Source organism: Lissotriton helveticus, chromosome 3_1 (genome assembly GCF_964261635.1).
Source record: "Lissotriton helveticus chromosome 3_1, aLisHel1.1, whole genome shotgun sequence".
Taxonomy (NCBI): Eukaryota; Metazoa; Chordata; class Amphibia; order Caudata; family Salamandridae; genus Lissotriton; species Lissotriton helveticus.
Window position 1 is genome coordinate 670,558,495 of NC_136061.1, and position 26,089 is coordinate 670,584,583.

Consider the following 26,089-nt stretch of genomic DNA (forward strand, 5'->3'; position numbering starts at 1 on the left):
GTGTGTGTGGTGTAAAGTACTGACACACACTACACTGATATGAGTAGCGCTATACAACAAATGAAATGCATATGAGAGAGGGGCTACGTAAAGATGAGGGGCACTGTTGGAGGGTGGCAGTGAGGGAATCCGAGGAGGTGGTAGTGGGAGGGTCTATGGAGCTATGAGGGGCACTGGTGAAGGATGACAGTGAGGGAATACGAGGAAGAGGTCATGGGGTGGAGGGGAGCTAGGGAGAGATGAGGGGCACTGGTGGAGGGTGGTAGTGAGGGAGTCAGACGAGGGGGTCATGAGGGGGAAGGGCTACAGAGAGATAAGGGGTACTGGTCTCCGAGGAGGAGGTCATGAGGGGGAGGGGCTATGGGGATATGAGGGGCACTTGTGGCGTGAGGCAGTGAGGAAATCCGTGGAGGAGGTCAATAGGGGGGTCATGGAGGGATGTGGGGCACTGTTGGAAGGTGTTAGTAAAAGGTATTTACGGAGAAAGAGGTATTGGTGTGGCGCCAAAAAAGACTTTAGCATCAGCGCTGGAGCCAGCCCTGTTATGGCCTTTCTGTTTTTGTTTATTTAATTAGCAGTCGGGTCATAAGGGCTACTGTGGAACATACTTTAAAGTGAGTGCTAATTATATGTACTGCTATATTCAATGTTTTAAGTTTGAAGGTGATTTCTCTAATGTTTTACCGGGAAAAATGAAAGTGGAGCCCGATGGTGCCTGATATGGGGCTGAGGCCTAAGGTCAGCTGTGGGATAAGGTGCATTGGAGAGGAGTGGGTATAATCAAGCCTGTAAGGGAGTGTGTTGCAGAGTCCAGGGTCAGGTGGAGGTAGTAATGAAGAGGGATTCTTCCTGAAGGCTCGCAGAGAGAGAGCCCGAGAAGTGTCACTTGCCTGATACTCCCACCTCAGAAACCTCCTCTTCCCATCAAAGGAACATTACATGGGAAAAACGCTTTTTGAGAGTGATAACATTTAGAAAGAGATTTGGAAAAGAGTGCGTTTTACTGAGCCTTGTAAGACTAAGAAGATATAAAGGAGGGCCTTGAAGCAGGCCTGCCCAGAAATATATGCGACAAATCGAGCCCCAGTGGCCCACCCAAATGCACCCTTGGCCCATCCAAATAAAAATTCCTGGAGCCGGGCCTGTTGTCCACGACTTTCATATCTACCCCCCCCCCCCCCACACACACCCCTCACCACTTTCAAATGTCACCAGCTGCCACCGGTAAATAGGAAGCACTTTAAATGTGTTTTCAGAGCTGCGTTAATAATCCCTAATAATAACTGAGATCAACGGAGATGAAAATTCATGTTACAAATAAATAATACATACAGTTTGGTTTAAAGTCCTGTTGTGTAGTAAGTTTCGCCCTCTGGAGGCTCTTAAAATAGCAACAAATGGCCGGTATTTTTCCTCTTGGAAAGGTGTCATTCCTTAGCGTGGCGACCTGGAAAATACACGATGTACTTTCCACACAACATGCTTTTGGTGCACGCGCTTCTCCTTATTCTTGAAGCGTCATCACGTGGCCAGGATTTCCGTGTATCCAAGGGAAGCAATGTTTCATACTGTGCCAAGCCGTGAGCGCGTGAGGCTGCCTGCGTCGGCCCAGGGGTGCCTTGCAGTGGGTCGATAGCTAAGGAGAGAGAGCGCGAGCGCGCGTCTGGTGTGCGGTGGTCCGCAGACGCAGCCACCGGCCCGCTCTATGCGTGTAATTATAACTAGTTTTTATAGTGCATGTGAAAGTGCGCGTGGTATCAAAGCACCGCAGACACCCGCGTAGCTAGGGGGGGGGCGAGGGGGGCGAGGGGGGCGGACCGCCCCAGGCGGCACTGTTCTGGGGGCGGCGTGCAGGCGGCACTGGTGGCCGGTTTCGGCGGCCTTTATAATTAATTTGGGGGCACTCAGGGAGTGTCCCCAAATAAATTATAAAGGCCGCCGCAATAGACCACCAGTGCTGCGCGCGTGCCCTCTTTTGAAGTGAAAGCAACCTCACCGGTAGGCGGGTCAGTCACTCACTGACTACAGCTACGCCTGACGTCACCGGGCCGAGGTGCGCAAGACCGTCGCAGCCAGAGCCAAATGAAAATGTGAGGCGTGTGCATGATCTCTGCAGAACACCAACGTAGTTCAGATTCCGGTGAGCCTGTTATATTTTCTTTTACAAATCCGATGTAATATCTCTGAAATAGCCAGGGCTGACACTGACTCGTGACACACACATCTCTAGGCGGGCCAGCCCTGCTGCCCGTGGCATAGTTTAACTGTTTTTTGGGAGCGCGCCGCCCCACGTGCATTGGCCAAGCTGCTGCAGAGTGGTGGTGCGGCCTCAGCAGGCTTTGGAGTTTGTTCAATATGCAGTTCATTTCTGATGCAGCTATTACTAGAACTTTTGTGCGTCGTTGGCCACTATATCTTCTTGAGCAGTCCATCTTAGCGTAAATTCGAGCTAAAGATATTTATTGTTTTTAAAGAAGGCTTTCTTTGTTATATCAGAAAGCTCCTTTAAAGTAGTTCCAAACCTGCTTTCTGTAGATGTTCCACGGGTACCGCCAGGCCCCACGTGGAAACACTTGGTTGGGGGAGGAGACGTGTCCAGTGGGCCCAGGCTGTAGCAGGATGTTCAATTTACTGCGCGCCAGTTAGACAGAGATCTCTTTCTTACTTGTAGTTCAGCCGCACCTGGAGCTGAGGTCGGGGTGCTGATTATTTAAAAATTAAATATTAGCTTTAAAAGCACCTGCTGCAGAGTTTGACTTTCTCGTTGCACAAATGAGTGTGATTTCCGATTTTTGTCTGTTTCCATGGACTTCATTGCATAATTTTGGTTGCAAGAAAGAATCCCTTTAAATGTCACACATTTATTCACTGAATGTCTCTCATACATCCACTGAATCTATAAAAATTTCACACATAGGCAATTTGAAACATTAGCAGATGTGCTTAAATGGGTGTCATTTCTAATATTTATATGTTTCCGGTGTCTTCATTGCTTGATTTGATTGCTCTAAAGTGCCACTCATATTTGTGGAAATGCCACTCATAATCACACTAAAATTATGAAAATGTCACACATAGCATTCTGAAACCTTGGCAGCTATGGTGGTATTCTTGGACTAGGCCTGAGCAAGCCGGCTGCTGGATGAGGTCGAGGATCGGTAGCATTAGGGCGACTAGTGGGCTCTTCATCCTCTGTGAGAGTACAGCAGAGAGAGAAGAGGGACAGATGGCATATCAAGCAGTCAAAGCCTTCCCAACCGTGGCAGAAGACTGGCGGGAAGGTGGGGGCGGGGGTGCGCCGCCGCCACTCCCACCATTCCCTAGTTCAGATTTGACTAACTCTTCCTTCCTTTATGCCCGGCCTGCTGTTAGCTGTACATCCGGTGCCAGCTGAGGCCCTCCACGTGCACAAACCATGAGCTGAACATTGCAGGCATTGCTCTGCAACTGCAGAAACGTAGACATGGCCGACGGTTGTACAGTGGAGTGTCGGAGAACATTCCATAAAGTATAGAACCCTGCGAATGCTGGTAATTTCTACATTTTTATTTCTTTGTTTAAAATTTTATACCACACGCAGACGACAAAGTACTCTACAGTTTTTTCTTTTACAAAAAAAAATGTGAAAAATGATTTTGAATAATAATTATACATATTTACAAAGAAATGTTCAGGATGACGTCAGAGCATTTTCAGAGATTTAATAACCAAGAGAAATAACCAAGGATTGGGAACACCCAGTGGTGCTCGAATAATTTGCAGAGTGGTGTTGCTGCCATCAATGCTTCATCACTGAACTCACAATGTTGCAGATATATCATTAAAGCAGATAAAACTAATATAGCACACAAGCGATGTGTGGAAATCGGGTGTCGATCAATCACACAAACAGGATTTGTATAGCGCTACTTATCACCTGTGAGGGTCTCTAGGCACTGTGGGGTAGGGGCGGTGCTGCTGATGAGGGACGTTAATTGAATAACCATGTGTTTAGGCCCTTCCTGAAATCCTGCAGGGTGGCAGTCTGTGTTCTTCTTTGTACTGCCGGTCACCGTTGTATTAAACTGTGTAGCCTTGGACCGTGTCATGTATGTGCATGTAACTTGCATGATCGAGGTAACTATTAGCGGCGATACTATGTGTCTCTCGGTCCTTTTTCCCCAGCACCCCTCCACCCCCCTCACCACTCTCCCCAGGGGCGGCAATCTGAGGGATTCATGCGGCTTCTCGTGGCCCCAACACTTGCTGGCAAACATACACGTCACAGACAAGGAGTTGAGCCTCTCGGGGCTCTTTGTTATGGTAGAGGGTCATTCGCTGACGTTTTTTGTGCTGTAAGTAAGAACTGTTAGTCAAGCAATTGTGCAGTGAGTATCGTTGGTTAGATCTCAGATTAATTTCTATCGATTAAAAAGGCATGTTTTCAATATTTACCTGAATAAAAGGAAGGGATATTTACCGCGTAAATAAAAGGGGACGGCATTCCACATTTTTGCGGCTGGAATGAAGAAGCTTTATATCCACAAATAGAAGTCAGTGCCCTAGTAATTTGAGGCAGGAACTTTTGTTTGGTTCGGTATTGTTTGTCTCAGGGGTCTCCAACATTCTCTCATTCTTTTCCTCATCTTTTTTGTGGAGTTTTGTATTGCACGAACTAGACTCGAAGGTATCAGAGCACCTTACATGAGCACCAGTTGCGTTACAGACAGACACATTCATTTTTGTTTGGCACGGGGAGATTAGGGGATTTGCCCAGAATCACAGGATGTCGCCGTGACTGGAACCCGGTTCCCCAGCTTCGAGGTCAACCGCCCTAGCTGTTAGGGCACATCCTCTCCCTTTAATAGCTACTTATTTATGTTCTGTGAAAGTCAACCGCCCTTGCCGTTAGGCCTCATTCTCTCCCTTTAAGAGCCACTTATTTATGTACAGTGAAAATCATATCGGGTTACTAATAAGAGTGTTGTAATAGTGACCACCTCAGCCAAGATTACATTAGCAGACACTCTATGCCAGATCACCCTCAGTGATCACCTCAGTGCATCAGGCATTCTGCCAGCAGTGTTGTAAAAAAAGAAAGGCATTGTCTATTTAGACGGGTAACACATTACAGCCATAGCTGTAATGCTCCTGGCGGCAAAGCAATGTTAGTAATATGTCTCTCCGAACACCACATGATTTATCACTCATATACCAGCTTTAAATATATTTTGGAAACCCTACCAATTTTCACCAAACATCGGCTTGTGACTTCTAAAAAGACATATATTTTCGTCTTGAATACACACTTTTAATTTCGGTATACATTTAATAACTCAGCTAAGCAAAAGCTTCAAATGTAGTAGGCTGGGCTGCACTCAGGAGAGTTACTTACATGTACAATAGCTCACGAGCTGCTTGTTGGAGAAGCCTGGGCTGACTGGTTTTTACCATATGCAGTTTTGGGAATGAAATTCAGGTTTGTTTGTATAGAGTGATTTGCGGAGAACAGTCATTGATTTAAAAACAATCCACCTCTTCACTAAAGGCCAATGTAGTTTCTTAATGGTTTGCAAAATTAGTTCATATATCTTTAACTTGCCTAGGAGAAGTGTGGTTGCCTTTTGTGTTAGTTGGATGTGAGAAATCATTTTCCTTGGAGACTCTAAAAGTATGGCATTGCCAGTGTCTGTTTTTGAGTGTATCAGCACATTTGCACAGGGATCCTTAAGTGCTATTCAAGAAATAGCATAACAGAACATAACTTTTAAAGATTACAAAACATGTTTTGGTCATTGTTGAGACATAAATCACAAGAGCCAAGTAAGAATCAATGTAATCCAAGGTGTGCAAGCTTGTAGTTGCAATGGTCGATGCAAGTCGTTTAGGGGTATTTATGTATTTTTAGAGATATTAAAAGTGTGTTTCTGTTTGTGCTTTTCATTAGAGGCACTTGGAGGTGCTTCATAGCTTCATAGGAGTGCAGCCAGGCAATGCTCTGGGAGGAAGGCCCTAGCTCCTGGTAACTTATTGGGCCAGCTTCATGGCGTTAGCTGGACCTTTCCACAGAGGCTTTGCTTATGTGGGGCCTCCTTGTTCACGATGCTGCTGCTTGATCCAGTAGCAGGGCATTTGATGGAGATTGTCAGCTTCTCTAGATCCTTTCCCCTGAGGCCATAGATGTAGCGGGCTGATGCTGACACACAGGCAGCTTTGGGCAACAAACTGATCCTTCTTTGGTGTTGAGATCATGGCAGCGGCCTCCGAGGGGCACAGAGGTACAGTGATTGCACCATTGTGGTGGAAACAGTCTCTGATGACAGGACCAGTAAGGGTGAAATTCTGTTTATTTCATCAAGTTCAAAGAGCGCAATGACAAGAATCTCATTGCACTGGATTCAGATCTTTAACTGCCAACATGAAAGATCTGTTTCATGTAACGAGAATGCCTGTCAATAAGCATGCAATATACTAACAACAAAGCATTCTGCACATTCACAATACAACAGTTCCCGTCCTTAGAGAACGAACAAAAAGACAAAACTAATAAAACAGTTATCCAGACCCAAAAAAACATCAAACTAACGATCAAAATCATTTAAATATGCAGATTTCTCAGAAACTTGACCATGTCTTGGGATGACACCAGGTTGACTGCTTGTATCTCCATATTTGAAAGCATCACTAATATTCCTTGTAGCTTCTTCATGAGAACTATATGTCACAGACCCAAGCATAGCTATCTCACTCAGCCACCCCTGGATTGGTACCTCCACCAATAGCACCTTCGGTTGCAGAGACAGAAGTGTGACCCAAAAATAGACCCCCCTGTGTATGTAAATTCTCTTCCTACACCAACCTCTGAAATTTATTTATGGTATCAAATTACTTTTTGCGGACCAGCGACCATCAGCTAATCTAACGGCTGTACGAAAAAGTTGTGCAATCAGCTAAAATGAAAATCAGTCTTGAATCTCTTATTTCTCATATTTTTTAACATCACCCAAGATCCAACTGATAGCATCTTGTTAAATAGCTTATAAGGATTGTCATGCTCACGCTTCATTTTCTCTTGTAGACATTTCACTCTACTTCTGAGTTTATCCATATCAACTTTTTCATCAGCCTTTTAACAATCGCAATTCTTCTCAATTAACCACCTAGAGCTACATTTGAACATGGTTTCCTATCCCTTATCAATGCAAAATGAGAAACTTATGTTACTGTGTGTGTAGTGTTATGATAAACCCTCACTTTTTTTGGGACAAATTAAACAGCATCAAGACAACAAGTGGGAGCTGTATGAAAACCTTCTTTGAGTAAACCATTCACCCTCTCCACAGGTCCATTAGATTGTGCATTGTAAAAAGCCACAGTATAAGCCAGTTATACTCAATGTGTGGCCCTCCTGACCTTCACATGCAGCCACTCGGTCAACAATAGTACTGGGCTGCTGTTTACTCTAATCAGCCCTAACATTAAAAAGATGTTAAATAAACAGACAAACTTTTGTTTTCAGATTTATAGAAGTTAAAGTAATAAGGTAACTAAGGTTTCCTGCACCACTTAACTTTAGGAACACTTTCATTTTTAAAGACCTCTTCCAACAAACGTAGGAAATTCAAAAAGTACCTTTCATTAACATGCAGAACCGTTTCACCTTAGTACATCAGATTATATCAGTGCATCTAGAAGTGTTTTTTAAGTGATATTTTTCTAACAAGAATTTAGGAAACATACATGCTTCCATCCACCCACGCTGACAATAATTGCAATAGTGAAATAAGAGGCAAGTAACCTGTTATGTGCGCTGAGTGACCTAGGTTGCAATTATACATGGACAACATCATAGTTTAATATATCATACGCAGAAGGTTTCGTAGAGTGCACACCCTGAGGCCATGTATTTTAAGGTATTCTTATATGTAATCATGAATAAAAAAGAAGAAAAGGGAAATAAAACAATTGACGAGAATCACACAATTTGATCAAGTGGGGAATCTGGATTGAGCCCAGGTTTTCCGGTTTCATGTTGTGCAATTAAGCCACTAGGATGTACATGCTTCACTTACCCATAATCCACCTTTAAGTCTCCCTCCCCTGACTACCACCCTGCTGGCATCATTGCAGCCCTTGGTCACGAACTGGCCAAAATCATCAGGGATGCAACATATTGATCGTTAGTTTCAGATAAGGATTGTTTCATCAAATAGAAATTGAAATGCTCCACAATTATGCTTTGTTCTTCTGAAGAATGAAGGGAAAATCTTTTCCCACCTTAGTGTATACATTCCATCCATCAGTGTCCCCGGCCTCAACACTTGGTGAAGTCTGTAAAATAGGTGAATGGTCGAAAATGTTTTGTTTCTGCATCTAGGCCGTTAAATAGCTATGCTGCCTTCCTAGCAGTTAACTGTGTCAATAGCAACCAAGTAGTTTTCAAAAACACGAAACCAATGTTTCCACTTTTGTACAGGATTTCCAGGGATGGGAAGAAAATGTGGTGGTTATTGTACCCTCCCTCCAGTAGTTATAGTAAACAGCACAAAGCAAATAAAACAGTATCAGGCACTGTTCTGATGCTTAAAGTCAACATGATCCATCAGATTTCACAAGGACATCAATGGAAACATAAAGAACAAAAAAATAAAGAAATACATGGTTATTTACTTATTTTCGCTACTTTTTTATTTACTATTTCTTAAATCTGGAGCGCCAACTTCAAAGTGCAAAAACGCTTCCACACAGCCAGGATGTCTTGTACAAACACCTAATGCAATGCAGTGAGGTGCTGCTAGACTTTCAAGATGGGTTCCGGTATGTAGGTGCCTATATCAAAGCTCAGAAGTATGCAACAACTAGCACATCAAGTGTTGTACAATACTGACTCCAATATGGCTTCCCGTTTTGATGTTGTTACTTAACCAGACGAGCCAGCGTACACAACTGGACTGCCAACTTTTACTTTTGTTGTCTCTCCAATATGGCCTCCTTCCACAAATGAGCATTGTAACATACACTTCACAGACGAGGGACACCACAATCCACCTTCTAAAGCAGTTCTCCCATTCCCCAAATCTATCAGTATACAAAGTGTTCCTCCTCAAACAATCTGCTTAACATACACACAGAAGTGTGTGTGGTAATACCTCATGCTGACCAGGCAGAAAATTATGTGATCATGCTATCTTGACAGCGACTGGTGGGCTTCCCAATCAGTGGGTTAAAATCGCCGCCAAATATATGGTGGAATCAATCTCTTGAGTATGACTGACAACAGTACCAGTAAGACTGAAATTATATTTATTTCATCGAGTTCAAAGATCCCACCAACAAGCATTTCTTTGCACCAGATTTAAATCAAGTGCCAACATGGAAGATACGAATCTAGATAGAGAATGCATGCCAATAAGCATGCCATATACTAACAGCAAAGCATTCTAAACATTCACAATACACAGCCATCTCAAATGAGAACGTACATCCTTGTACATGCAATAGAGAGTTCAAATACTGGCTGTACCCCCGGCCAATTCACTGCAGATAATTAGATGGTAATACAGGCTCTTGCCTTGTCATACATTTTTATCATGAATGTCACTCAATCAAACTCTACCCACACACTACAGTGCATCAGTAGATTCAATCAGCTCCTAGCCCGTGATGCGGAGTTTTATACAAGATGCACTGAACACGTTAGGAAGCATTATTAGCTGCTGGGGACATCAGCTATCTTGGCAGCAGTAGTGCAACTCTTCATGATTCACAGTGGGGACCACATCCAGAAATAATCGCCACTCATCTTTGCTTATTCTAACACAACACCTCTCCAGAAACTCATATATTTCTCTTCAACCTCCCCCGCCCTTCCCCACCCTCAATCACTGGTTGTCACGGACACCTAATTTACAGAGTTGGGTGCTTCACAGAACATCCCAGGGGGTTGGTCTTTTTGGGTACATTTGTGGCGATGCAAAAAGATAGTCCTCAAAGCTTTGAGGGCAGGGGGGAGTCACAAGTGTTAAAATGCAATAGAACTGTAATGAAAAAAACATTATTTAAGACTGTTGGTAAAAGGCAACACGGTTGTCAACTAATCACTTATACATATACTTTGAAAACACATTGCAATCTACTTGGAACAATCCAGAAGGTTTTGGAACAATCCAGACAGTACAGGAACAAACCAGAAGGTTCTGGAACAATCCAGTAAATTGACATTGACATTGACACCACATAGCAATCCATCTGGAAGAAGCAGAATGTTCCAGAACAAGCCAGAAAGTTCTGAAAACAGACATATGATGGTGACAACCAACTTTGATTTCAAGAGGGTATAAATACCACTCCCTTGGACCACACCCTTTATTAGACAACCAAGGTTCCATTGAAGACATCACCAGTGTTTCTCCTCTGACCTAGCTTCCCTGCGCATCTTGAAAATCATCTTCCTCTGTGAACCTTGCGCTTCCTGGAGAGAGTTCTCGATAATCTGCAAGAGAGAAGAGAGACAAGAGAAAATTAAGTGTATTTGCTGTTTACCTCATTCATGCACACATGCAAGTCAGGAATTTGAGACAATGGAATGGTCATTGAGCATCAGTAAAAGAACATGACAGACAAAATGCAAGATACTTGATTAATTACATGGTACTTAATTATTTTTCGGTGAATCGCAGAATCTGTGCTCACCAGAGAGAGACAATATTAATGATTGAAACTGTAAATAAAAAGCTGTTAAGGGTTGTTTTTAGAAAAAATGAAATATTTATTCTCCTTGTTCAGGCACTCGCACACTGAGAGGCAGATGGCAGACAAACCTGAGGGATGATACAAGAAAGCTGTCATACAATCAGCATTTTCCCTTGAATGAGTGTTGTGCTCAATTCGCTTGGTGAGCATCAGGAGTGTGGAACGACAGGCATTGTGCAGGGCTCCTGCTGGGTTGATTATCACAGCTTAGTTACTCTCTTTTCGGTAATTGAGGTATCTTACAGATAGACTAGCACACGTTGAACTTCCCGCACGTTGATCTTCCCACCTGAGCGATGGACACCAACCGATTTTTAAAAGATAATCTCAAGGTAGGACAATGGGCGTAATCATCATGCCACATTGACGTGGCATTGAAGAAAATACACATGCATAATTAGATGAAAACCCTTTTGGGTACTAGTTCCAGAAACAAAATAAAGGTACCCCACATCATTTTGTCCACTGAGATGGAACAAAATGGCGGGGGAGAGATAGGAACCTCTGTCAAGGGAGAAAATAAATCTAGGGGTTCATCAAGACAGTGTCATAATGTTAGAAAGTTGATTATTATTAGTGGCAGATACAAATTTACCACTGGTAATAATACCACTAGCACAATATAGGGCTCAGAATAGGTCTTGGAAAATGATTCTTATGTTCAACCATTGGTAGCCATTGGTAGCCACTGTGACCCAAAAAACACAATTTTAAAACACCAATTCAGTAAATAGTTAAGACACAAGACAATAAAATTCTAACATCAATTTATAAAAATAGGAAATATTTTTATCTTTAAAATTACACCTAAACTACATAAATCCACTGTAGGGAACCAGAGATATGAATTTGTAAATATTAAACACTTTCTAGTGCTTAGAAACCAATAGTGCCACGTTTGGACAGTTGGTTGCCCCTGACAGGGACAAATTCCCAATTAGCAGCTTTTCTGGAGGATTTCTCACCAGAAGTCGTGCAGCCTTCTCCAGCAGGCCGGATTCAGTGAGGGTTCAAAGGATTGCCCTTCTGTGTGAGTCAGTTCACCCTCTGGAGCGTTTTTAAAAAAGTTCACCAAACTTTCCCAAACGTCTGGAACTTCTTCCTGAAGTTCCTCTTGGGAGTCCAAAGTGTCCAAAACACAATCCAAGGGTCCGGAGTCTCCAAGATGGTCCTTAGAAGGTTGGGACCACAATTTCCACAATGCACCTTAAAGTCCACTGGATACACTCCAGGCAGTGGACTCTTGGTGGAGTGGATGCAGGTGAGCTCTTTTAACCTGTAGTTTGAAGGGAGTCTACTCTTTAGTCCTTTTGAAGCAAGGTATTCCACAGGGCTGTAGTTTCAGATTGTGCAGCCAGCACAATTAGTCAGAGTGCAGGGCCTGGTTGGTGCACATCAAACTTCTTAGCCTGGATCCTTCGTCTTTCTTGAGTTTCAGCTGCAGATCTGAAAGGCACTGACCCTCTCAGTGTTCTCTGGAGTCAAGCAGGAGGGCACTCCTATCCAGTAAGGTGCAGGGCAACACCCCAGAGAATGACCACATCCTCTAAAGTGTGGCACAATTATATCCCAGAAAGCACTATTTCTCCAAAATCCAAACTGTCAGAATTTACAGCAGGGACAGAAGAGCTGGCTAAACACATCTCTAGGATGGCTAATCTCCATAGTCTCTTCCTCTTGGATTAGTTCATTCCTTCCTTAAGCCTAGCATCTGGCTGGGTTCAAAGAGGAGAGTTGTAAATGAAACGGGTGTCCTCTGCATGTCTCCTCCTTCCATTGAAGGAAATTGTTTACAACCTCTACCCCTGCTTCAGCATTCCTGTGTAGCAGAACCCTGCCCTCCTAGAAGAGCTGGCTAACCCCAGGGGCTCTTTATCACCTCATCAAAAGAGCATGGCTAATCCATTTAACGCTGACCATTCTGTGAAGACCACTGGAAGGCTGAATTTTGGCTTACAGACAAGAAAGTCTTATAACTTCCTGTCTGTACATTTTAGGCGAAATTCAAAAACACAATACTGTTGGATTTATCAATACCATTTTAGGAAGTCCTTAAATGCTTTTTTTATGATTCTCCTAGATCGAATTATTAGTTAATAACTTCTTGTCAAGGTAACCTATGTGGTTGGGGATTTCCAACAGGGAAAATGACTTGGGCCATCACCAGGGCTTATAAATACATGTTTTATAGGAACCCTACCTGTATCTACAGGATCCCCACCCCTGGAACACATAGGTGAGACTTTAGTGGTTTTGAATATGTAAAGATATTGCAGATCCTCCTTCCCAGTGCTCCTAGCACAAAAGTTGATTCTGTGAAGCACTTTACCACAATGTGGGGAGTGGAATGTGCAATTTCACTTAACCCAGGGCATCTAAAACTCATTTTACAATGATCCGCCTTATAAGTACTGACCCCTAACCCAGGGACACCTAGGGGACATCCTGAGGGTACCTCATATAGGTCAAACATTGTAGTTTATTAATTTTTAAGTGCCCCAAACACCAAAGGTTTGCCCCAATTTGCGTTTTAAAAGCAGTCCTGCAACATAGGGCTGCTTTTCCACTGACCTCAGGCTCCAACAGTGCTTGCATGCGAGTGCAGAAAAGGCGGCTGGCCTCTAAACTGCCCTGCCGTATTATATACTAGGGACTTAAAGGTAGTTTCAGACATCCCTCTGCCCTATTATGTACTAGGGCCTTATAGGGGAGGTCATGCCAATCCTAGGGGGTACCCTAACCCATAATGTACCCTAATGTATGTAGGTGTTTTCACTGTATTCTTCAGCATAGCACAAGCCCTGGGCCTGGTTAGGCAGATACCAGGGTTTGTCAGACTCAGTTACCACCAGTACCAGTCAGCAAAAAGTTGAGAGGTGCCCCGGGCACATGATTACTTTGCAATACATACATTCTACAAAGTAAGGAGAACCCAGATCTTATAATATGGAGGTCTCTGAAAACCCAATGGAAATAAATGGGAAGGTATCTAATGATCCCAATCTCAGATGGCTCAGACAGGTTGAATGACATGAATGTACGATAGATCTCATCCTTAACTAAAAAAAAGAGAGATAAGAGTAACTTAGAAAGCAAACTAAAGGAGGGCCTCAACTTACAGAGATGAAAAATATATCAGGTGATTGCTTTTTTCCCATGGTAACATTTCATCATTCAGACCATGGTCAAATGTTAAACTCTGATTCCTGTCGAGCAATCAAAAAGCAGTTGCTGTAAATCTCAGCAACAACAGAACAATTATAAGACCAATAGAAGCACCCGGATCAATGTCCATATAGGGGCTTTCATGCACCAGATTCAAAGTACATCAATCCAAAGTATAATAGAAACGTCAATCCAAAGTTCTGTTCTGTCTCACGAGTTCTTTATTCACTCGAAGAGTTCCCAGGTTCCACGTTAACAAATTTCAAAGCAAAAAGTTCAAGAATTCACAACTTCCAATATGCATCAGCACCAGCCAACACGTGTTTCGTTGGGCAATTATCTATGCCAACCAACTTCATCAGGGCTGCAAGCCAAAATAATATAGTATGATAATCGAGTATATATTCCAAGATATAAATGCAATTTAAGAGGTGTTAAGTCAGGTTACAAAAGTTCACCACCTAGGTGAAAGCATAAACACAGCACCCTTTTAATAGTGACACATCTACTGTACATTGAGTGGATCCCAGTGAAAGAAACATAACATACAGAAAAAACATTCTGTCCTTGTGCCAAATTCATTCCGCCTAATTTTATTACCTTTTTCATTAATATTTGTCCGTTATTCTCTAGCAGGTTCGAGCTCTAATTTGGCTCTGCAAACAACAATTCCTGGAATGACATAGGGAGGCTCTGAGCAATGTCACCACAATTATCAGGGACCACATTACTTCGGTCCAAATACATCAGATAGGCCATACACGACCCTTAGAGATTATATACCAAAATTGATCTTAAAATCTAAAATTAAATTCACAACTTCTAAACACGATAAGTATCAAAGTGTACCTCTCTCCGTTCTCACTTGCGTCAATATCTGATGCGAAAAGTTTATCTCACGTTAACCTGTCTATCAAAAAAAGATTTTTATTTTATAATCAGAACATGCCTCTTTTAGTTGTCTTACTGTGTATAAGAGGCATTAGTCATAATACTGATTCGTCAGACTCTCTCTTACCTCATCTTGCACCCGTTAATCATCCCGCACTCTCGTTCCGAGATGAGCCCGGTATACAGGGTCTGTCAAAAAGGGGCCACTAGTTAAAAGATCTCCTATCCAAAAACATACTTGATCAAGATAGCGGTACAGGAAGTTATATTCACAACTTCTAAACACAATAAGTATCAAAATGTACCTCTCTCCGTTCTCACTTGCGTCAATATCTGATGTGCAAAATTTATCTCACGTTAACCAGTCTGTTAAAAAATCAGAACATACCACTTTTAGTTATCTTACTGTGTGTAATAGGCATTAGCCATAATACTGGTTCGTCAGACTCTCTCTTACCTCATCTTGCACCCAATAAACATCCCGCACTCTCGTTCCGAGATGAGTCCGGTATACAGGGTCTGTCAAAAAGGGGCCACTAGTTAAAAGATCTCCTATCCAAAAAAAAAAAAAAAAAACTCTTGATCTAGATAGCGGTACAGAGAATTACCCTTACCTATATCCCTCTGCCACGACGACTCCTCGTGTATCAACAACCGGCGTGTATGGTAGCCGCCATCTTCCTAAAGTAGCTCCACGTAAGGAGGTACCAAAATAGTAACCGCCATCTTAGAGCATGTTCATAAAATGCTTTAGTCTATTTCATTATAGTTTATTTGCCCCATTGTATTTTTAAGCATAAAGAAAGTATATCAATAGAGATGCAATACGACAATATTTCTCCGTATATCAAATATCCTCTATCAAACTCGGTCGCGTTTTCTTACCGCCATCTTAGGACGGGTAGTATTTGCGAGTGAGAAATGTCACTCGCCAGGCTATTAATCTCTATCTACATATTTCTAACAAAACGACTTGTTCAGAGATAATCATAATATGTAAATAAACTAGATTAGTTAAATAATCAGAATGCCGAATTTATCACAATGGAGTTACATAAATCGTGTAGGTCTGGTTTCCGCCGCCATCTTGGAATGGTCAGTATTATCACTATTCAATAGAACGAAATTCCACTAACTAACTACTATAGTACTATTAAGAAAAGGGTCACGAATCTATATAATATAAAGATATCAACAAATCCAGTCAGTAAGTGATAAACCCAGCATGAAGTAACTATTTTGGTTTTGTGGTGACAGTGTGTTGAGCGTCCCGCGTCATTCAATATTAAAATCAAATAAAATTCAAGCCATAACAATCATGAGGGGTCATTGCATAAGCATTTGAAGTACCCAGGTTTCATTAGGTAATAAGATTTTCAGTTATAACACTGTATTAATACCATACATACAGAAAAAAGCCAGATCAAGTACTGTTACACAATTTCTTAATCTCCTAAGAAATATTGTAGTTCTGTGTCAATATTTAGTCCTTCTTCTACAGCCCGAAGGACCATAATCCAGCGTGCCTCTCTCCGTCTTAATTTTAATGTTCTATCTCCTCCACGTTTATCAAGTATCACCTGTTCAATACCATGGAATGAGAATTTATGGTTCTGCTTATCATTACTATATTGTATAGAATGTGACGCTATCGGATATCTCGTATCTCCATTCTTCAGTGCCCGATAGTGCTCCACCATCCTATCTTTTAGCCTCCTAACAGTGCTCCCTACGTAAATTTTTCCGCAGGCGCAGGCAATAACATAGATAACAAAATTAGATTCACAGTTGATGAAAGTATCTATGTAATGAGTACCTGTATCGTTATATTCAAACGTCAAAACTTTCTTACGTGCCCACCAACAAAAACTACAGTTGCCACAGTAATGGAAGCCCTTAGGGCGAGAACGTAACCATTCACTGTATCCTGGGTGAACACTGGGTTTAGGGTAACTCGGGCTGACAAAATTGGCAATCGTCATTCCTTTTCTAAAAGTAATACTTGGATTATCTTTAAGATAAGGTTTAAGATCTTTATCAGCAGAAAGCATATGCCAGTATTTTTTCATAATACCAAAAATCTTATTGCTCCCCACACCAAAATTCGTTATCATTCTGATAGTCTGGTTATCAGTATCCATACCCTTCTTGACTTTAGATTTAAGAGTCAATGATCGTTCAAGTTTATGTACTCTGTCCACAGCCTGATTAATGACCCTATTCGAATATCCTCTGTTCTTAAACCTCATCCTCATGTCCCTAAGGTTTTTGTCAAAATCAGTATCACTGGAGCAGTTCCTTCTAGCTCTAATCATTTCCCCATATGGGATTGAGTTGATCTGGCTCTTAGGGTGGCAGCTGTCCGCTCGTAAAAGAGAATTGCAACTAGTCTCTTTACGAAACATACGACTGTTAAGTTTCTTACCCTCAACAAATAATTCAATATCAAGGAAGGTTAGCTTCACTTTATCGTAATGTGTTGTAAATGACATATTAAGATCATTTGTATTAAGAAATTCCAGAAACATCTTCAATTCATCAATAGTACCTCTCCAAAATAACAAACAGTCGTCAATGAACCTTCCCCAGTAGTATATCTGGTCTATCCATTGTCTGCCCCTCGGGCCCCAAATCCACTCCGCCTCCAACCTCCCCATAAAGAGGTTCGCGAAAGACGGAGCAAATTTGGAACCCATCGCAGTCCCAGTCTTTTGCTTGTACCAGGAGGATTCAAAGAGAAAGTAGTTGTTTGACAAGACTAGTCTGGTCATCTCTAATAACATAGAGGTGTGATCCAAATATTCAGCTGGTCTTTGGTTTAGGAAACTCTCAATCGCTAATATGCCCTGTTCGTGGTCAATATTTGAGTACAAAGATACCACATCGAGAGTAACTAGGATCATATCATCGTCCCACACTACATCACTCATAATGTTCAGGACATGCTTCGTATCATCAATATGTGATGGTAAATTAAAAACAAAAGGTCTTAAGTATGAATCAACAAATTGAGACAATCTCTCCGTAGGCCCCCCAATGCCCGATATTATCGGTCTACCTGGTGGTTTCTGTCTATCCTTATGTATTTTGGGTAGACAATACATACAAGGGGCCCTGGGGGATTGTATCTTAAGATACTGGAATTCATCATTGTCCAAAAGACCATTATCATACCATTCTTTCAGTTTGGTGTTGATTGTACCTTTAATCCTTTCCATAGGGTTAACAGCTACCTTCTCATAATATTTGGCATTTCCAAGTTGGGACAAAACTTCATTGTTGTAGTCAATACGATTCATAACAACAATGTTGCCACCCTTATCAGCACTGCGTATTATTAAATCAGGGTGATCAGTAAGTTGACGTAGTGCCTCCCTTTCATCTGGTTTCAAATTGTCACGTTGAGATCTCTTATTTTGTTGTCCTTCTCTTTTAATTAAGTTGTCTATGTCCAAAGTAACTGCTTTGTAAAAAGCATCGATAACATTACCAGAAGACAGTTGTGGTGTCCATTTTGATTTATCTTTAAACCCACTAGGGGATGCTAGACCAGGATTAATCTCAAGATCTCTAAAAAGAGAATTCATAGTTACAGGATCGTCTTCTGATTCAGTCAAAGACAATAATAGTTTCGTGTCACACAAGTCTTGAATAGTAATCTCAGTCAGTATTGGTTTATTTGGTCTTTTTGTAGTTACATTATCTTTCAAAGAAAAAATTTTTTTTAGTTTCAGTAAACGTACAAACTTATACACATCAATTTTAGTTGAATACCAATCAACATTCTTGGTAGGACAATACCCCAAACCTTTCTTTAATACATTACTCATACTGACAGACAATTCCACAGATGAAAGGTTAATTACTTCAATTTCTCTGGAACTAGTATCTATTTCCTCCATGACCTCAGTCTCTCCCTCATCCCTGGGACCGCTTCTCCTGCGTTTGCCACGGCTCCCTCTCCTTGTCTTCCTGTTTGTACATTGCCAAATCTCCCTCCTGTATCTCGGATTCCTCTTTTGAACCTCTGAACCTCTACTAAAAAATTATTAGTATTTGTGGTATCCCCACCCTGGGCCACAGGAGCTCCTACGCTACCTCCATCAGTAGATATACTGCTAGACGATGTATTGTTTGCGTTCTGCATTATCTATGAGTATCCTTATTAAATTACTAGAACTGGAGGTGAGCTCCTGTTCCCATTTATCCAATAGATCAGGTTCCAAGTCTTCATAAGTAGGAATAATGGTAGATCTGAGACCTCTAGGAATGCGGTTGAGGGAAATGTACTGCTTTAATGTAACCGCGTCCCACCACTTATTTAATTCTATTCTTTTAAGTTTCTCTAGCTTTACGAATTTGGCTCTTAGACCTTCCTGTTTTCCTGTAGAAGTAGAGGCTACTGCTGCATTTACAGTTGAGCCTGTATTTAAATTATTGAAAAGATCTTGAGCTTCTTGTTCACGATTCATTTTAATTAGTATTTGAAGCCACTAGCGGCAGCCCAACCCAAGGAATACTAGCAAAAAGAAGGCAACAAGGACAAAGGGCGCACAGCTATAAATTTGGCTAAGTTGTAATTTCAAAAGTATCCAACTGACTGCTGCAAGACTGGAAGGAAGGTTACCAGACTTCCTTAAGTAATCTTGGATACTCCAAGATAAAAACTAAACTCTGATTCCTGTCGAGCAATCAAAAAGCAGTTGCTGTAAATCTCAGCAACAACAGAACAATTATAAGACCAATAGAAGCACCCGGATCAATGTCCATATAGGGGCTTTCATGCACCAGATTCAAAGTACATCAATCCAAAGTATAATAGAAATGTCAATCCAAAGTTCTGTTCTGTCTCACGAGTTCTTTATTCACTCGAAGAGTTCCCAGGTTCCACGTTAACAAATTTCAAAGCAAAAAGTTCAAGAATTCACAACTTCCAATATGCATCAGCACCAGCCAACACGTGTTTCGTTGGGCAATTATCTATGCCAACCAACTTCATCAGGGCTGCAAGCCAAAATAATATAGTATGATAATCGAGTATATATTCCAAGATATAAATGCAATTTAAGAGGTGTTAAGTCAGGTTACAAAAGTTCACCACCTAGGTGAAAGCATAAACACAGCACCCTTTTAATAGTGACACATCTACTGTACATTGAGTGGATCCCAGTGAAAGAAACATAACATACAGAAAAAACATTCTGTCCTTGTGCCAAATTCATTCCGCCTAATTTTATTACCTTTTTCATTAATATTTGTCCGTTATTCTCTAGCAGGTTCGAGCTCTAATTTGGCTCTGCAAACAACAATTCCTGGAATGACATAGGGAGGCTCTGAGCAATGTCACCACAATTATCAGGGACCACATTACTTCGGTCCAAATACATCAGATAGGCCATACACGACCCTTAGAGATTATATACCAAAATTGATCTTAAAATCTAAAATTAAATTCACAACTTCTAAACACGATAAGTATCAAAGTGTACCTCTCTCCGTTCTCACTTGCGTCAATATCTGATGCGAAAAGTTTATCTCACGTTAACCTGTCTATCAAAAAAAGATTTTTATTTTATAATCAGAACATGCCTCTTTTAGTTGTCTTACTGTGTATAAGAGGCATTTGTCATAATACTGATTCGTCAGACTCTCTCTTACCTCATCTTGCACCCGTTAATCATCCCGCACTCTCGTTCCGAGATGAGCCCGGTATACAGGGTCTGTCAAAAAGGGGCCACTAGTTAAAAGATCTCCTATCCAAAAACATACTTGATCAAGATAGCGGTACAGGAAGTTATATTCACAACTTCTAAACACAATAAGTATCAAAATGTACCTCTCTCCGTTCTCACTTGCGTCAATATCTGATGTGCAAAATTTATCTCACGTTAACCAGTCTGTTAAAAAATCAGAACATACCACTTTTAGTTATCTTACTGTGTGTAATAGGCATTAGCCATAATACTGGTTCGTCAGACTCTCTCTTACCTCATCTTGCACCCAATAAACATCCCGCACTCTCGTTCCGAGATGAGTCCGGTATACAGGGTCTGTCAAAAAGGGGCCACTAGTTAAAAGATCTCCTATCCAAAAAAAAAAAAAAAAAAAACTCTTGATCTAGATAGCGGTACAGAGAATTACCCTTACCTATATCCCTCTGCCACGACGACTCCTCGTGTATCAACAACCGGCGTGTATGGTAGCCGCCATCTTCCTAAAGTAGCTCCACGTAAGGAGGTACCAAAATAGTAACCGCCATCTTAGAGCATGTTCATAAAATGCTTTAGTCTATTTCATTATAGTTTATTTGCCCCATTGTATTTTTAAGCATAAAGAAAGTATATCAATAGAGATGCAATACGACAATATTTCTCCGTATATCAAATATCCTCTATCAAACTCGGTCGCGTTTTCTTACCGCCATCTTAGGACGGGTAGTATTTGCGAGTGAGAAATGTCACTCGCCAGGCTATTAATCTCTATCTACATATTTCTAACAAAACGACTTGTTCAGAGATAATCATAATATGTAAATAAACTAGATTAGTTAAATAATCAGAATGCCGAATTTATCACAATGGAGTTACATAAATCGTGTAGGTCTGGTTTCCGCCGCCATCTTGGAATGGTCAGTATTATCACTATTCAATAGAACGAAATTCCACTAACTAACTACTATAGTACTATTAAGAAAAGGGTCACGAATCTATATAATATAAAGATATCAACAAATCCAGTCAGTAAGTGATAAACCCAGCATGAAGTAACTATTTTGGTTTTGTGGTGACAGTGTGTTGAGCGTCCCGCGTCATTCAATATTAAAATCAAATAAAATTCAAGCCATAACAATCATGAGGGGTCATTGCATAAGCATTTGAAGTACCCAGGTTTCATTAGGTAATAAGATTTTCAGTTATAACACTGTATTAATACCATACATACAGAAAAAAGCCAGATCAAGTACTGTTACACAATTTCTTAATCTCCTAAGAAATATTGTAGTTCTGTGTCAATATTTAGTCCTTCTTCTACAGCCCGAAGGACCATAATCCAGCGTGCCTCTCTCCGTCTTAATTTTAATGTTCTATCTCCTCCACGTTTATCAAGTATCACCTGTTCAATACCATGGAATGAGAATTTATGGTTCTGCTTATCATTACTATATTGTATAGAATGTGACGCTATCGGATATCTCGTATCTCCATTTTTGACAGACCCTGTATACCGGACTCATCTCGGAACGAGAGTGCGGGATGTTTATTGGGTGCAAGATGAGGTAAGAGAGAGTCTGACGAACCAGTATTATGGCTAATGCCTATTACACACAGTAAGATAACTAAAAGTGGTATGTTCTGATTTTTTAACAGACTGGTTAACGTGAGATAAATTTTGCACATCAGATATTGACGCAAGTGAGAACGGAGAGAGGTACATTTTGATACTTATTGTGTTTAGAAGTTGTGAATATAACTTCCTGTACCGCTATCTTGATCAAGTATGTTTTTGGATAGGAGATCTTTTAACTAGTGGCCCCTTTTTGACAGACCCTGTATACCGGGCTCATCTCGGAACGAGAGTGCGGGATGATTAACGGGTGCAAGATGAGGTAAGAGAGAGTCTGACGAATCAGTATTATGACTAATGCCTCTTATACACAGTAAGACAACTAAAAGAGGCATGTTCTGATTATAAAATAAAAATCTTTTTTTGATAGACAGGTTAACGTGAGATAAACTTTTCGCATCAGATATTGACGCAAGTGAGAACGGAGAGAGGTACACTTTGATACTTATCGTGTTTAGAAGTTGTGAATTTAATTTTAGATTTTAAGATCAATTTTGGTATATAATCTCTAAGGGTCGTGTATGGCCTATCTGATGTATTTGGACCGAAGTAATGTGGTCCCTGATAATTGTGGTGACATTGCTCAGAGCCTCCCTATGTCATTCCAGGAATTGTTGTTTGCAGAGCCAAATTAGAGCTCGAACCTGCTAGAGAATAACGGACAAATATTAATGAAAAAGGTAATAAAATTAGGCGGAATGAATTTGGCACAAGGACAGAATGTTTTTTCTGTATGTTATGTTTCTTTCACTGGGATCCACTCAATGTACAGTAGATGTGTCACTATTAAAAGGGTGCTGTGTTTATGCTTTCACCTAGGTGGTGAACTTTTGTAACCTGACTTAACACCTCTTAAATTGCATTTATATCTTGGAATATATACTCGATTATCATACTATATTATTTTGGCTTGCAGCCCTGATGAAGTTGGTTGGCATAGATAATTGCCCAACGAAACACGTGTTGGCTGGTGCTGATGCATATTGGAAGTTGTGAATTCTTGAACTTTTTGCTTTGAAATTTGTTAACGTGGAACCTGGGAACTCTTCGAGTGAATAAAGAACTCGTGAGACAGAACAGAACTTTGGATTGACATTTCTATTATACTTTGGATTGATGTACTTTGAATCTGGTGCATGAAAGCCCCTATATGGACATTGATCCGGGTGCTTCTATTGGTCTTATAATTGTTCTGTTGTTGCTGAGATTTACAGCAACTGCTTTTTGATTGCTCGACAGGAATCAGAGTTTAGTTTTTATCTTGGAGTATCCAAGATTACTTAAGGAAGTCTGGTAACCTTCCTTCCAGTCTTGCAGCAGTCAGTTGGATACTTTTGAAATTACAACTTAGCCAAATTTATAGCTGTGCGCCCTTTGTCCTTGTTGCCTTCTTTTTGCATGGTCAAATGTTCCCAGGGAAAAAAATCCCATACACTTCCCTTGTTTCTTTGTGCATCAATATATATGCCCCAGGGACGTTTGATCCTTTGCAGGATGATTCAAGTCAAATCACCCTCAGCATATTGTTTAGGGGCCCTATGTTCCACTAGGGGGTCCTGTTCGGTTGTTTCTTATGGCCAATTTGTGTTAGCTAAAATGTCTCCAAATAGACAACATTGGATGTCCTGCAGTTTGTCATTTCAGAAAGTTCAATTTTCCTTCCCCCCATCAAGGTATCTGTCACAATTGCAATGGCTCAATCATGGCAACTGTCACATTTGTGATTACCAGGGCTTCGATCCTGTGATAGATTTCTGAATAAAGTTTGTTTCTTCCTCAAAGACAGCTTTAACCAACGAATTTCTCAGTTTACAAGTGCGTCTAAATGTAAATACAGGTTTAGGACTTTTTTGTGTAGTTTGCAGTGTTTAAGATATGCCACTGAGATCCAATGATCTGCATGATTTTATTATTCAAGTTCGAATGTCGAGTAACACAAACCACTTTTTCTTCACTGTTCCTGGGTATGTCTGAACAGCATTACCCTGTTATAGTACTTATAGTACTTTACCCTCTTATACAAATCTCTAACGAGTCACCTGGGATAGTCTCTAGTAAGAATCTTACTCTTAAGATGTTCCGCTTTAATATAAAAGTCCTGGATATTAGTACAGTTCCCACGCAATCGCAAGAACTGACTGAAGGGAATGCCCTATTTCTGACATCGTGGATGATAACTATCAAAATGGAGCAAAGTATTTCTTGCTGTAAGATTAGCAAAAAGGGAAACCTTAATAGAATTAGTGTGATGAATAATCCAGATATCTAGGAATTCTACTTTTATTTTACTGATTATAGGGGTGAACTTCATATGGGGGTCACACAGGTTAATCCACATGAGAAATTATTGTAGTTTTTCCTCCTCACCTTTCCATGTAAAGACTATATTGTTGATATCTCTTGCCCACTGATATGCATTTTAGGTGAAAGGTGCTATCTCATTGTGTATGAACTTTTCTTCGAACATTCCCATATAGAGATTGGCCACATTTGGGGCACAGGCTGCCCCCATGCTAACGCCCTTTATCTGTTGATAAAGTATTGTTGAACTCATAGACATTTTTTTGAGAACCATAGCTAAGCAATGTAGAATAAAATTATGAAGATCATTGATACCTATTGTCTCTAGTGTGATTGGTTTTGACAGCTTCAATGGCATTTTGCTATGGTATGTTAGTATACAATGTGTCAGTATCCATGGTGACTAGGGTATCTGCCACCGGTAAAAGGAAATACCTTCAAGTCTGAAAATCATCTGGCCTGTATCTTTAAGGTATACCAAAAGAAGGGTTTAAGGAACAGGTCAACATATTTAGATAGAGGTTCTGTAGCTTATCCAATAGTGGATACAATTGGTCTGAGTGGCGGGTCTCAGGAGTCCATATGGGTATATCAAGGGTGTCCTGGTTTGAAGTCTATTAAGGTATTCAAACTCTTGTTTGCAGATAATGCGTCTATTCATCGCGTTCTCTGTAATATTGAGGATTTGCGCCTTGATCCTTTTTTCGGGATTGCTTTTAACTTTGCAGTAATGTTCAGGTATGCTTAGCACAGTTTGCATTTTGTTCTTGTATTTCTGGGTATCGAATAAGACTATGCCTCCACTCTTATCACATGGTTTGACAGTAACCCGTAGTTTTTTACGTAGATTGTTAAGGGCGATCTTTTACTAAACATTGAGCTCATAGGGAGGTTTAGGTGTATATCTTAACATGGCCTGAATTTTGTTATATACACCTATTTCAAAAATACCTACTTCTGGACCAACCTTATCCAGTGTTGGTGTAAAACTGGATTTAGGCTTCAATCCTGATCTGTTAATGGTAATTGGAGGTTGGAGGTCCGTAAAATATTTTCTAATTCTTATTTTATTGAAAAAAGAATGTAGTGTAGATGCTGAATTAGTTTAAATGTAATAATGCTAGAACTGGTTACAAACATTAGCCCCTTAGATGGAAGTCCCATGGAGTGTTGGTCTAATTAAAAAGAGGAGATATTGAAGACTGGAATGGGGTTCAATCCCTTCAATAGTGAGGACATCTGGTTTGAAGATAGTGAGGTGTGCTGTCTGTATGTTGATATTGTCCTGATTACTGAATCTTGTCCTGGGAGTACACTGTTGGATGCCTAAAAAACAGTTGTTTCTGTTAGGTCCGTCAAAATGTTCCCTTTTGGTGCCGTATGAATCGAATTGGTTAGAGCTACTTTCACCCTCCGACTCAGATGTATCTAAGAATGCCAAGATTTTTTTATTTGACCAATGTTGTTTGTCTACAGGGTAGGTACTATCCTTGGGGATATTGTATTATTGTGCACCTGGATATGGATTATGCCTTTCTTTCAGAAAAAAACTAATATCTTTTTAAGTTTGTCAGTCTTCTCCTTAATAAGGCATTCACGAAATTAATCAAATTCTAAGTTAACCTCCTCAATGCGCCTTTTTGATTCTTCCAGGGTA

At 40.8% G+C, this 26,089-nt stretch overlaps 1 protein-coding gene and 1 long non-coding RNA gene across 8 annotated transcripts in view; one reads left to right on the forward strand and one right to left on the reverse strand.

Annotated features, from left to right (window-relative positions):
* LOC144822841 (uncharacterized) overlaps positions 1-2,126 on the reverse strand; it is a 190,053-nt gene extending 187,927 nt beyond the window's left edge. For 4 of the 5 annotated variants that reach the window (XR_013608703.1, XR_013608702.1, XR_013608704.1 and 1 more), the window contains exon 1: positions 1,333-1,690. The gene's annotated coding sequence lies outside the window, so the exon portion shown is untranslated. Of the gene's footprint in view, positions 1-1,332; positions 1,691-1,996 lie in introns of those variants that run through there. The other variant, XM_078680791.1, reaches the window with a different exon arrangement.
* The window catches only part of LOC144822842 (uncharacterized), a 108,352-nt gene continuing 84,279 nt past the window's right edge, over positions 2,017-26,089 (forward strand). For 2 of the 3 annotated variants that reach the window (XR_013608707.1, XR_013608706.1), the window contains exon 1: positions 2,017-2,140. This is a non-coding gene — a long non-coding RNA (uncharacterized LOC144822842). The remainder of the gene's footprint in view (positions 2,141-26,089) is intronic. The other variant, XR_013608708.1, reaches the window with a different exon arrangement.